The sequence below is a fragment of the Sapajus apella genome, unplaced genomic scaffold, assembly GCF_009761245.1.
Source record: "Sapajus apella isolate SASKATOON/1434 unplaced genomic scaffold, GSC_monkey_1.0 scaffold1554, whole genome shotgun sequence".
Classification (NCBI taxonomy): domain Eukaryota; kingdom Metazoa; phylum Chordata; class Mammalia; order Primates; family Cebidae; genus Sapajus; species Sapajus apella.
Genome location: NW_022438480.1, coordinates 89 through 14,254, shown reverse-complemented (window position 1 = coordinate 14,254; position 14,166 = coordinate 89). Strand labels below are relative to the sequence as shown.

The 14,166-nt window shown below is 48.4% G+C and overlaps 1 long non-coding RNA gene and 1 other non-coding gene across 2 annotated transcripts; both read right to left on the bottom strand.

The window, feature by feature from the left end:
- Nucleotides 1-721: 721 nt before the first annotated feature.
- LOC116546866 lies at nucleotides 722-2,456 on the bottom strand. The gene is made up of 2 exons (XR_004266869.1): nucleotides 2,379-2,456; nucleotides 722-780 (listed from the first exon to the last, which is right to left on the bottom strand). It is a non-coding gene; the product is annotated as an uncharacterized LOC116546866 (long non-coding RNA).
- Nucleotides 2,457-13,043: 10,587 nt separating this feature from the next.
- On the bottom strand, nucleotides 13,044-13,116 carry TRNAV-AAC. The gene has a single exon. It is a non-coding gene; the product is annotated as a tRNA-Val (tRNA).
- Between the last annotated feature and the right edge of the window lie 1,050 nt (nucleotides 13,117-14,166).

Genomic DNA, 14,166 nt, shown 5'->3' with positions numbered 1-14,166 from the left:
CCCATGAACCACCTGTGCTGAGGACTATTTACTACTTCTCTGTAACTCAGCTCACTTATTCACAGAAATAAACTTACTAAAGGAAAATTATTATCTCTCTACCACAAACAGAAAGCAATCATTTGCCAGAATAATTAAAATAACTACTGCATGTAACTATTAACACTTTAAAAAAATTATCTGGCCAGGCATGGTAGCTCACACCTGTTACTGCAGCACTTTGGGATGCCAAAGTAAGCTGATCAGAAGGTCAGGAGATCGAGGTCATCCTGGCTTCCACAGTGAAACCCGTCTCTACTAAAAATTACAAAAAATTAGCCTGGCATGGTGGTAAGTGCCTGTAATCCCAGCTACTAAGGAGGCTGAGGCAGAAGAATTGCTTGAACCTGGGAGGCAGAGTTGCAGTGAGCCAAGGTTGCACCACTGCGCTCCAGCCTGGGTGACAGAGTGAGACTCCATCTCAAAAAAAAGAAAAAAAAAAATTATCCATATGCCACCACCACCTAAAATAAACCATCCCACACCCTGTGAAGCACAGTTTTACAGCATGGGCTTAACGTTCCTTCTGTTTATCTGAACTGGGACAAGTGGAGACTTTTGGTCTCCCATGCTTTTGGAATACAATCCTATAAAGCTGCTTCTGCAGCACTCACTCCTCCTACTCAGAGGTTTTCCAATTACTGTAAAGTTCTTCATCCAGAGCTTTGACTTTGCCTCTTTGCTTGACCAGTTGAATGTGTCTTTCTTTGACTTCGTGATTATTCCCATCGATTGCCACACCTGTGATGTAGATATTTTTTGTTATTTTGGGACTTAAGCTTTGTCTCACATACCTGGCACAGGTGCTCTGCAGGGTCAGGGCTGCACGCCCCGGGCTGTCTGTTAATGGCAGGTTGGAGAGCTGTACAGTTCTCAGGAAATCTACTTTGAAAGAAGAGGCTGTGACCATGGCCATGCTTAACAAGTAGGGAAGCTCCTGCCTCCTCCTGGGCTACAGCTGCCTCCAGCCCAGTTCCTGCCCAGGGTGAGCCCCTCGGGATGCTTCCCCACAGCAGGCGCTACCAGGCCCTGGCTGATGGAAATGGCCCAGGCCAGGGATTTACCCCAAGGGCTCTCTGCATTGTGATGTTGTTGCCAGTATCTCCACTGCATTAGTGTTCCTCCCATCAGACTTGCCTCATGTTAAAAGTTGACAGGGATCTAAAATCATCTGGCTCCCCCTCTCTCCTCGGGCTGCATGATTAAACAGGGTAAACAGATTAAATATCCACCTCTGTAGTGAATGGAGGCCTGAACTCTGAGACAGCCACCCAGTGTAGCATTGTGTAGCCACTGAGAAAGCTACTTAGAAAGAGTTTAGGATCATAGAAATGCTAAGTGAAAAGAGGAGAATGTAAAATTACAAAACTGCATAATTATAATTAGGTAAAACAAAAAATGTCAACATATAACACCTCTACCCTCCTCCGCCGCAGACCATCCCAACAGACAACAGCAACCAGAGGAGGGACTCAAAGACTGACAGGGGTCCTTTTTTAATGAAGCCACCTCACTGAGGTAGGGCTGACATACACAAAGCTGTACATAATGTCTACAACCTGATGGGCTTGGGGTCAAGGACACCCCCATGAAACCACCACCGCAGGCTACACCATAAACCTATCACCTCTCAGAGCCTCCTCCTGCCCTCTTTATGTATTGTGTGTGATAGGAGGACTTAACATAAGCTCTACCCTCTTGGCTGGGCTAGCTGGCTAACACCTACGATCTCCGTGCTTTGGGAGGCAGAGGCAGGAGGATTGTTTGAGGCCATGCTGGGCAACACAGTGAGACATCATCTCTACAAAAAATAAAACATCAGCCGGGTGAGGTGGTGTGTGCCTGTAGTCCCAGCTGCTGAGGTGGCTGAGGATGGCGTGAGGCAAGGAGTTTCAGGATGCAGTGAGCCAATGTCCTGGAACTGCACTCCAGCCTGAGTGACAAGAAAACTAAAAACTAAAAATTAAAAAATCTACTCTTCTGGCAAATATTTATGTGCTCAATACAGTGTTGTTAAGGTCAGGCACCAAGCTGCAGAGCAGCTGTCCAGGACTTACTCATGCTGCATGGCTGCAGCCTTGTACCCTCACTGCTTCCTGATGGAGGAACTTTTGAAGAAGGAGGTTTTCTGCTTGTTTTTTTGTTTACCCTTGTTTCTTCTTTCTATTTTTCTATAGGTTTCAAATTTCTTTACCAGACAGTGTTATTTTTATATTGAAAAAGAACATAAAGAAGTAGCAGTAAAAGGCCCGGGTTGTAAATCCCCTACAGAGGAGATGGGTGAGGGCAGAGCAGGGGAGCTCCATCCCCAGAAACAAGGCAGGTGGCCGCAGACCCACCTGCCAAGTCGTAGCCTCTGTACTCCAGCCGCTGCAGACCCTTGACGGGGGTTTCAAAGATCTCCTTCCTTGTCCGGGGTACTCTATAGTTCATGTAGGCAAAGATTCCTGTTCAAAGAGAAAAAAAATAGAGCATTCATAAAATACTGAGTTCCTGTTTGAAAGAAAACGCTTCTGGGGATGCACAAAGGTGGCATCACAAAGGGCTCCCAGGGGCTTGCAGAGGTGGGTGTGGCCCTGCCCGGGCACAGCTGAAGAATGGTGCACCCCTTCCTCCCCTGAGACAAAAAAAAAAAAAAAAAAAAAAGACGGAAAGCCTGTGCCACGTGTCTTGGGCTGGCAGTTCCACCGCTGAGAACTTATCCTGTGCTGTACTTGCAGGAGGCAGTTTTAGTGTGGCAATGTCCATAATAGCAAAGGCCAGCAATGAAACCCAACAACCTTGGGACATCCGGAAGTCCCCACCTCCATGCACTCCGCAAATTGCAGAGCACACATCTACCAGCACCATAGGAAGTGACAGCAGCCCCTGGGGCAGCTGGGACAGGTGCTGGGGTCTTTGTTCCCACAGTACCCCTCTCCATAAGGCAGGAGTCTTACCTTAAATAAGCACTACTTTTACAACAGCAAAAATAAAACCACCTCATGCCCTTTGGCCCCTGCAGAATCCTTTTGTTGAAGGTAGGCCTATGAGTCAAGAAGATTTCATTCCACTTGACTTTTTGTATTTGTATTTCAAAATGATATTTTTCCAAATAGGAAGTTAGCTGTTGTGTTGGTTCTGCCTTCCAGAGTCCTCCACTTCCAGTTTGTGATAAGGGATCCCTGATTTCCTCTCTCCTGCCCCGTGCACGCCCCATCCCATCATCCCTCTGTCCTTTCATCCTCTCTCCCACCACTTAGGAAAACTTCCCCACCTCAAAGCTCAGCTCCAGTCCCCACCCCGGGCAGATGTGCCCCCTGCAAGTACAGCGTAGAAGATTTATTTTCCCACCTCAGTGCTCTCACAACATGGGACACCCACAGTCCCCACCAAGGGCAGGCTGATGCTTCTATCTTTGTATTCCTTAGTGTGTGTACCCAGTCCTGTTCAATAAATATATGTGGAATAGAATAAGTGACGAGTGTGTATCCATATCCATGGAGGGAAGCAATAGTATGGATCATAGAAACGTCACTGGGTTTCAGGCACATTCACAGTAACTGTCCTCGTTGGCTTGGGCTGCTATAACAAAATACCACAGATGCCTGGTAAGCCACAGAAATTTATTCTTACAGTTCTGGAGGCTATAAATTCCAAGATCACGGTGCCAGTAGATTCAGTGTCCGGTGAGGGCCCGTTCCTCACAGGCAGCGACTTCTCATTCCAACCTCATATGGTGGACGGGGCAGGGTCTCTCTGGAGTTTTTAAATAAGGGCACACTCATCCCATTGGTGAGGCCCCTGTCCCCATGACCTAATCACTTCCCAAAGACCCACCTCCTAAGAACATCACCTTGCAGGTGAGGATTTCAACAGATGGATGACGGGGGAGCACAAACTCTCAGACCACAACAGCAACTCACCTTACTGAGAACTCCCTGTGGGTCAGGCACTGGGCTACCAGTTCCCACAGAGTCAGCCTATGCTCGAAACAGCCTCCGAGGGTAGTCCATGGCCCTTCTCTTACCTTGTGGACCATAGCCTGGGGAGCCTGTGACTCATCCAGAGGCAGAGTGGAACTGAGAAGCCCCGACTCAGGACTTCAGCACTCCCACCCACTGGCCAGCGCCCCGGGATGAATGCCACTGGGGTTACAAGAAGGTTTATCTTCCCAACTACATTCTGCTGGGATGAGAGAAAGGTCTGACCAGGATTGAAATTTTTCCAGAGGTGAACCCCAGAGAGGACAACCTGCCCACAGATAATGGAGGGCTGACTGTCATTACACCATAAACCACTTGGAATATCTATGGTCATTGAGAAGATCAGATTCATGTTAATATGCTACATCTGAATAAATGATTAAACTTCAGTGAAATGAATACTATATTCCTAAACAGTGAGTGAGGTCCCATCATATAAACTTAATAAAATTCATATATAAACAGTCAAAAATAGGCAATAAAATTAAATAACACTATAAATTATACTTAACATTCTTACTGTAACCTACTGTACACAGGATATGTTTGCACATATGTATTAAGGTAGGGGATTTATATATAAAGATATGTACACTGTGTTTTCTAAACAGTTATAGGCATTTTCTTTTAAAATCAGCCAAGGGCAATTTTCTTGGTAGGCTATTTTTATCCTCCTTGCTGTCTTTAGTTAAAGTGAGAGGAGCTGAATGTAAGAGCTGTGTGTGCAGTTCAGGCTCCTCTCTGGTGGGGCCAAAGTGCCCCCACAGAGGGCCGCCACAGGGCTGCTGCTAAGTATTTATGTTTCCAGAGCTCACACTACAGCCCCCAAAAAGACAGCTTTTTTTAATATGGTTTGGCTGTGTCCCCACCCAAATCTCATCTTGAATTGCAGCTCCCACAGTTCCCACGTGTTATAGGAGGGATCTTTTAGGAGGTAAATGAATCATGGGGGCAGATCTTTCCTGTGCTATTCTCATGGTGGTGAATAAGTCTCAGAGATCTGATGGTTTTATAAAGGGGAGCTTCCCTGCACAAACGCTTCTCTTGTCTGCTGCCATGTGAGATGTGTCTTTCACCTTCCGCCATGATTGTGAGGCCTCCCCAGCCATGTGGAACTATGAGTCCATTAAACCTCTTTCTTTTGTGAATTGCCAGTCTTGGGTATCTCTTTACCAGCAGCATGAAAATAGACTAATATTGGGCCCAGCACAGTGGCTCATGCCTGTAATTTCAGCACTTTGGGAGGCCAAGATGGGCAGATCACCTGAGGTTGAAAGTTCAAGACCAGCCTGGCTAACACAATGAAATCTTGTCTCTACTAAAAATACAAAATTAGCCAGGTGTGGTGATGGGTGCCTATAATCCCAGCTACTCATGAGGCCAAGGTAGGAGAATAATTTGAACCTGGGAGGCAGAGCTTGCAGTAAGCTGAGATCAAGCCACTGCACTCCAGCCTGGGCAACAAGAGCGAAAATCTGTCTCTAAATAAATAAATAAATAGATAGATAAACAAATAAATAAGAAAATGGACTAAGACATCTTTTAATGCCAATATTAAAAGATTTTGGCCAGGCATGCTGGCTCACACCTCTAATCCCAGCACTTTGGGAGGCTAAAGTGGGTGGATCATGTGGTCAAGACATCGAGACCATCCTGGACAACACGGTGAAACCCTGTCTCTACTAAAAATACAAAAATTAGCTGGACATGGTGGCACAAACCTGTAGTCCCACCTACTTGGGAGGCTAAGGCAGGAAAATGGCTTGAACCCAGGAGGTGGAGGTTGAAGTGAGGCAAGATCTCACCACTGCATTCCAGCCTGACAGAGTCAGACTCCATATCAAAAAGAAAAAAAAATTAACAGTTTTCTTGAGATATAACTCATGTACAATAGCATCCTCCCATCTAAAGCATGTGATTCAGTGGTTTAGTATATTCAGGGTTGTGCAATCAGCACCATTGATGTTTAGGTGAAACTTTCTTTTTTTTGAGACAGGGTCTCAATCTGTTGCCTAGCCTGGAATGCAGTGGTATGATCTCGGCTCATTGCAACCTCGAATTCCTGGACCCAAGCTATCCCCACTGCCTTGGCTTCCCAAAGTACTGAGGTTCCAGGCGTAAGTCACAGTGCCCAGTTTCGGTGAAACTTTTCATAACATCCTGGACAGCAGCAGGGATGTAAGGGATCCTTGTCCTCGGGATCACCAGCTGTGTTTGGACCCAGCTGGGAGGCCTGGTGGCCACTCAGGCACAGCGTGGGAACTGACTGCAGTGAGAAAAGCTGCCAAGGAGTGATTTTCACCATCTTTGCACAAGAACGCATAAGTCTCATTTTCACCATGAGCCCTCTTTCTTTCATGAAGGAAGCTATTTCTTTCCTTTTGCAGCTCATCTTCTTGGCTGGATTCTCCCTGCACTCTACTGCACTGAAGTGAATAAAACAACATTCACATTGCTCTTATTTAAAAATAAAACAAAGCTCTTTCCCAGGAATTTCTCCTGCTATTTACATCAGAATTTCTTTTTGGAATACCTTCCATCCATAAATATAAGCTACAATGAGAATCTATTTCTTCAAACTTAGGAGGTTGGTAAAGATCAAACAGGTTGACAGTAAGTGAGAGTTTAAATTCACCTACCCCTCTTTGGAAGGCAATTTGGCAATCTTGCAAAATTAAAAATGTACACATCTGTGGACCAGAGCTGTTGGGCTTCTAGGAAGGTACCCAGCGGATGTCTTTGCAGAGATGAATGCACACACGTATGAGGATAGCTGTTTAGGGCCGTTGTGGTTGCCAAAGATGAGCAACAGCCCAATATCTGGCAGGGGTGGGCAAGGGACAGCGCAGCCACACAGCAGGGCCTTCTGCAGGCAGCCCTCGACAGAGCAGGGGAAAGCTGTGCATTCTCTTGGAAGGCAATCTGAATCTCCAAGCTGTGTCATGGGAAAAAGAAGCTTGCAGAGCATGAGTAAATTACACAAGGGCTGCGAGAGGAATATGGAGCATTTCTAGATGGGCACCACGACCAGAGGGCAGTCAGTGGTAGCCTCTGAGGTTACTGGACATCGAGCAGAAACTTCCTTTCCATCGCATGTGTCCTGCTTTTATGGTTAAGACATTTCGCCATGTGCCAGTATAATATGTGACCATGTGCCACTATGCAAATTAGGTGGTAGTGAGTACACGATCCTTATCTAGATGCTAGATAATGTCTAAATAAGCAAAGACTTCATTCTATCCAAGGGGCGATGTCCTAGCCAAGCCCTGAGGGTTGACATGGACCAACTGTTTGGACAGTGGGGTACATGACACAGACCTGCCTGGTTCACCCTGATTTCCTGTGGCAGCTGTGTTCTGGTGAGGGGGACCTGACAGCTTCTGGGGACAGAAGGAGTGATTGTGTGGCACCTGGGACCTCCAGCCAAGCCAGACCCCTGTCTGGCTCTGCTTTCCACTGGTGCACTAACCCTCCTGGCATATCCAGAGCACCAGGGCCACAACGGCCCTTCCCTCTGCAGGGGACGCCAGCCCTGCCCTGGCCAGGCCCTCCTGCCCCTCGACCTATCCAGCTGGGCTGGCCCCACCTGACTTACCTGGTCCCGAGTTCCACTCCCCTGGAGAAACAGCAGCCATAGAGGGTTATAAGAAGGGCCGACTAGAGCACATGCCCGAGCCTGAAAACACGGGCCCAGGGCCACCACCTGGGTCGGTTTCCTCCCTGCTGCTGTCATTCAGCAGCCAAGGCATAGCCAGAAGCACAGATGCTGTGGCCAGTGCCAGGACCCACCTCAATCCCCACTTCCACCCCTTGATTTTGGTGTAGCCTCCAGCAAGTCACTAAACATTTGTACCTCAGTTTCCCTGTCAGTTAAACAGGGTGATGGCTAGAATAGTCCCTGCCACATAGCAAGTGTCTGTTAAAATAAAATGGGGCAAGGAGCTTGAGAAATCCCTTGAGAGATTATCATTCAATAAAACCAAGGGGAATATAGAACCATTTTACTGTCATTTCATCTTGGCCTTCTGCCTGGGAAAATAATGGTTAAACCAAATGTGTTATTTGGCTACGGCTTGATCAAGATTTAATTAATCTGTAAACAGTTCTCAGGCCCGAAAGTCCTCATTGCTGTGCTGGGTGCTGCAAGCTACTGGGATGGACTCATCAGGAGCCTCACTGAGGGCTCCAGACAAGGACAATAATGCACAGGTACCTCCCAAGCCTGCAGGGGAGGTAGGAAAGGGCTTCCTGCTGGGGTGGGGGTAGACAGCTCTTTGCAAAGCTGGCTCTTGCTAGCTCTTTGCAAAGGCAGCTCTGACCCATTCTGCAGGTTCTGACCAACAGGTTCCCTATGCAAGAATTTCCCATCACTTTTTCCAGCCACGTAGCCCTGGTTATTTGATGCAGCACTTGTTTCCTTGTCTTTTTCTTCAGCTCCCTGCTGGATTGTAACCTTCTGGAGGATGGGACCACATCTGCCTTATCCATTGCTGAGTCCCCAGCACCTGGCCCAGGGTCTAGAACATCTTAGGTGCTCAACAAATTCATGCACAGACGGAGGAATGCCAGAGAAGGTAGCCTTTGAGCTGTGCCTGAGACAGTCACACTCTCCAAACACAAGCAGCTCTGCTCACTGGGACACACAGCGAGCACAAGGGGGACGCAGAGGCAGGGGTTCCCTTTGTGCCAGCCCCTTACAATGGGAGCACAGCACCACCTGGACTTTTGGCTAACTCCAAGACATTGAGACCCAGAGGTTTATGTCCTCCTGCACAATACCCCCAGCCCCAGAGACCATGAGGACCCCAGGACTGGCATGAGGACAGCCTTCTAACCAAATGAGCCAGGGCCTAGGGAAGTCCCCCAGAACCTTGCTGGGTGAGCTGCAGGGTAGATCACCATCACCACCATCTACAGTGGCTCCCCATGTGCCAACCCTTCCTGAACCTCACCTCCTCTAAGCCTCATGACATCCTGTGCCAAGAGACTGTGGTTCCCAGGGATAGAGATGGCAGCTGAGGCTCCGCCCCCAAAGACTTGAGTAATTCACAGCCAGGTCTGCCTGATTGCAAGCCTAGGCTCACCACTTCTACCCCCACCTCCCCACAATCTGCATAGAAACCTATTGTAAGGGGTGAGAAATAGCTCCTGCAGAGGGTCCCTGGCATCTGGGGAGACACCCACCTGGTACCAGATGGGTCTGGGACAGATGCTGCCCCTGAGAACTGAGCCCCATCACAGGACACCCCAGCTTCCAACTCCACCTTTCTCTTCCTGTTCAGCCCCTTCCCCATCAGGGCCTCAGTGACCATGGCAAAGCAGGTTCCAGCTACATCCGTCTCTCGCCTTCTCTGCTCTGGGCGCCCACAGCCTGATGTGAATCTCTCCTGCTGTCTGGCCTGAGCACACCCTTTGCTTCCCATGTCACCCTACGGCAACCACCCTCCAGGCTCCACTCCTGCAGGGTGCCCTGAGCCCAGTACATGCACCCCTCGGGCTTCCAGGCATATGCACATGTGATGCCTCCTTGATCCCCCCACCCAAAATGAAGATCTTTTCCCTCCTTGATCTCCCAACCCCAAATGAAGATCTTTTCCTTCCCCTTTTTTCATCTTTCTGTCCCCTTTTCAAGGCATCTGTCACTTTCTACCTCGATCTACTGCTCTTTCCTAAGCCTCCATTCCTAGGGCTGCCCATAGGGTACAGAGGCATCACTGGCAGGTGACAGGATTTTAAGTGAGCCAAGAACAGGGCAGTAAATGACACCAAACTTCTTTGGGGAAAGTCTTTCCCTTTCTGTTACTCTTCTTAACTTGGAAATCTCCCTGCAGAACTGAGAGGGAACAGTCATCAGGCCTAAGAAACCTGCGAGCAGTCTTATTTCTCAAATTGAAGTGACAGGGGATGGACTCTGCCAGGTGGGGGATGCTGAGCGCCCAGAGGGGCTAGACATGGAGGTGCCTTCAGGTTCCCAAGAGGCTGCAGAGGGTTGGGATTGAGAGGCCAGGAGAGCAGAAGGCAGGAGGGCCTGAAAATGTGGGCTTCATGAAAGTCTTAGACACAGGAGCCTGGAGTTCTTTTTAAAGAAAGGGAGCACTTTGCAACCTCTGCAAAGATGGCCCTGAGCCAAGCATCCTTCCCACAGGCAGGAGAGCCCAGGTGGCTTGGAGGAAGGCCTGGCCCCGGGGCAGAGGCTGCCCTGGCCCAACTACCCAGCTTGGTCATGTGTCCTGTGGTCACCCACCCAGAGCTTCCAGACAGCCTTTCAGGGCCCTATTCTTAAAATTGTAGAGAAAACGAACTGGGAAAGGTCCCAGAAGGAGAGGGATGGAGAAAAACTCAAAGGAATTCCAGAAGGGACTCTACGTGAGCTCTCTTCGAGGAGACTATAGCCCCCTGGCCCTGGCTCACTTCTAGGATATGGGGCTTCCAGTAGTTTCTCTGCACAAGGCCCCAGAGATCACACAGGAAGTCAGGAATAAAGACACTATGAAGGGCCATGCAGGCAGGGGCCTCTGAAGCTCAGGGTTCAACCCCCAGGTGACGGATAACGACAATGGCCAGCTCAGGGAGGTGACATCCCCTGGACACCCAGCCAGAAGGTCAGCCACACTGGGGCACAGAATTCCTGGAATTTTCTCTACACCCCCTGGAGTGCTGAGGGTAAGGATGGAGAGGAGGAATGATTTACAACATGGGGGATGAGGAAGACATAACTTCTCAGTATCCAGGCTGGGCTCATGTTCTGATTCTATTGACGCTGTTATGAAAAATCTCTCCAACTGGCCAGGCGCAGTGGCTCACACCTGTAATCCCAGCACTTTGGGAGGCCCAGGTGGGCAGATCATCTGAGGTCAGGAGTTCAAGACCAGTCTGCTCAACATGGTGAAACCCTCTCTCTACTAAAAAAAAAAAAAAACAAAAAAAAAACAAAAAACAAAATTAGCTAGGTGTAGTGGCACATGCCTGTAATCCCAGCTACTCGGGAGGCTGAAGTGGGAGAATCACTTGAACCCAGGAGGCGGAGGTTGCAGTGAGCAGAGATCGTGCCACTGCACTCCAGCCTGGGCAACAAGAACAAAACTCTGTCTCAGAAAAAAAAAAAAAAAGAGAGAGAGAGAAAAATCTCTCCAACTTTCCAAGCATTGGCTTCCCAATGAAAAGCCAGCCCTCACTGTGAGTGAGGGGACCGTTCCAGGGAGAGGCCCAGCTAGTGCTGCACACAGGAGAGGTTGGCTCTGGGAAGCTCTATCACCACCCACCCAGGCCGGAACTCTCCCCTCATAGAGTCCGTCTTTCTCCCACCATCTGCTGCTTCTCAGAAGTGAGGGGGCTGACCTTTTTAGTCCATGAGCCTCACAGAGATTAGACATTATCCCAAGTCGCAAAGTAGATTACTTCCTGTCTCAACAGAAGAGTGTGGCCAAGCTGAATGTCTGCCTCAATGACTGCTCATGAAATTCCCGAGTGTGTGCACCTGTGTGCCTGCGTCTGTGTGTGTGTGTTGGGGGAAGAGGGACAGGTCCACTCTCCTGGGTGAGGCCCAAGCTGTGGGGAGTCCCCTAGGCCTTGGGGCAAGGGCTGCTGAGGAGCTGTGGCCTCTCTGACCACCCAGCCCCCATTCTCATACATTGAGAAAGGTCACTTGGTGAAGCGGGGATGACAATTCTGCCACCTCCTTGCAGAAAGGAGATCAAATTTGGAGGTGCTGTGGACGCATGTTATTCCACACCAGGCGGAGGAGTCTCGGGCCTGGCAAGGGTCCTGAGCAGACCGAGCACCCAGCTCAAGGTAAGAAGGGCACTTGGCTCCCCTGGAGACAGCCCTATCCTGCCCCAGGCCTCTTCGGGACTGCAGGGGTTAAAGTTACCTCACCACTGGAATCCATGAGATAATAGACTCTGCTTCCTGTGATAACTTGGACAGGGTGTTTCTATTTTTTAATAGAAAAAGTGCTAGTGTCCCAGTCATTCTTACAGTTTCACCAAAAACAACGTGGGAAGTGACATGTACTCTAAATTTTATTAAAAGAAAAAATTCTTAAGAAAAGGGGACAGGTACAGTGGCTCCTGCCTTTATCCCAGCACATTGGGAGGCCAAGGCAGGCGGATGGCTTGAGCCCAGGAGTTGAAGGGTGCAGCGAGCCATGATCGCACCACTGCATTCCAGCCTGGGTAGCAGAGTGAGACCCTCCCTCTAAAATAAAAATAAAATACCTAAATAGCTTAATTGTTTTACTGTGGAATTCCTTTTCAGAATTTTCTCTCAAAATTATAACCTCAAATTAATCTCTTTATAAGCTAATTCTGCCAGATACAAAAATAATCTCTCCATTTAAAAGTACTGTTTACTGATGCTATACCATAAAGATATAAAAATCAGGTTTTTCTGAAATTGGGAAACCCCTGTGGAGACAGTGGAGGGCTGCAGCCAGCACTGGGACTGGAGCGACACTGCTCTGAGCCAAGGAACGATGTGGGTGACTTTCTGAGTATCCCCCAAAGTAGATCCCGAGGCCTGTGCTTCTCAAATCTTCTCTGCCAGGATGCTGGTGGAGCCATTTCCCAGCTGGTGTCTCTGGCCCAGCGAAGCCTGAAGGAAGGCAGTGGTTCTGGGATGCCTTGTGGATTTGCCCCAATGCCTTGTTGGCCCAGGGACCCTGGGGATGCTGTATAAGGAAGGAAAATATGTGAATATATCCCAGGAGAAAGGTAGTATGGCCAAGCAGTCTAAGGTGCTGGATTAAGGCTCCAGCCTCTTCAGAGGCACAGGTCAATCGAATCCCACCACTGTCAACTTGTTGTGATTTCTTCATTTTGCTTGGGATCTGAATTCCATTTGGCAGTGCACAGCCATCCAGTGGTTGGGCTTTGTGTGAAATTCATTGATGCTAGTGTCCACAGCAAGTGAGATGGGTTCAGCTCTTTCCAGGTGCCAGTGGTTGAGGTGGAAATGCAACAGCATAAATACCCTTGGGGTGTTCTAGGCTAGTCCTCAGTGTAATAAATTTGAAGTTATGAGGAGAAAAGTAGAAGGAGCTGCTTCCACCCGGTTTTGAACCGGGGACCTTTCGTGTGTTAAGGGAACATGATAACCACTACACTATGGAAACCTGCGTGGTTTTCCTGCGCCAACATAATCAGCCATCAAAGGGTCATATTTAATTTCCCATGATAATTCTAAGTTTCTTCCATGGGTCATGATAATTCCAAGTTTCTGTCTTGGCTACTGGGCAGGAGCACACAAGAAAAGGATGTTTCAGCACTTGGAAGGCTGAGGAGGGAGGACAGCTGGAGCCCAGGAAGTGGAGCCTGCAGTAAGCTATGATTGCTCCACTGCACTACAGCCTGGGAGACAGAGCAAGACTCTGTCTTGAAAGAGAGAAAAGAAAGAAAGAGAGACAGAGAAAGCAAGAGAGAGAGAGAGAGAGAGAAACAAGAAAAGGAAGTTTTCATGCCTGATGTGGTGGCATAAGTGGGCATAGGAGTCCTGAGAGAGGGTGTGGTGGCAACCTCAGAGAGACGTGAGGATGGCAGCCAAGCTGTCTGGGTTGACCATGGACATGGGAGTTGAACAGCAGGGGCGAACTTGCACCATTTTCTAAGACAGGAGACATTTGGAAGAAGCTGTTTGGGGAATATGAGGCCCATTTATGTGTGGGCATAAATGTGTGGAGTTGGAGGTGTGGGCCTGGAGAAATTGGAGTGGAAATGAAAGTGAAAGTAGCCTGTAACACCATTTTTATTGTTCCATTGTTTGGAAGAATGCCAGACAATCCAAGCAGCCACTACTGTTGGACACTTAGATTACTTTCCTCCCATTAGCAATGTGCAAGTGTTATGAGGGCAACCTCCTTGGCAGCACTGGGTACTTTTCACTTATTATTATTCTTGTTATTTAACTTCTAGCCATCCTTGTGGGTATGTAAACTTATGGTTTAAGTTTGCATTTAGTTGATGAGGAAAGATGATAAGCACTTCTTCATGTATTTATGACCTTTTTAAAAATATTCCATTGTGAGGTATCTCTTAAATATCTCTTTCATTAAAAACAAACAAACAAAAAAACCCTTAAAAACAAAAGAGGTGGTCTGGCATGGTGGCTCACACCTGTAATCCCAGCACTTTGGGAGGCCGAGGTGGGTGGGCCGTTTGAACCAATG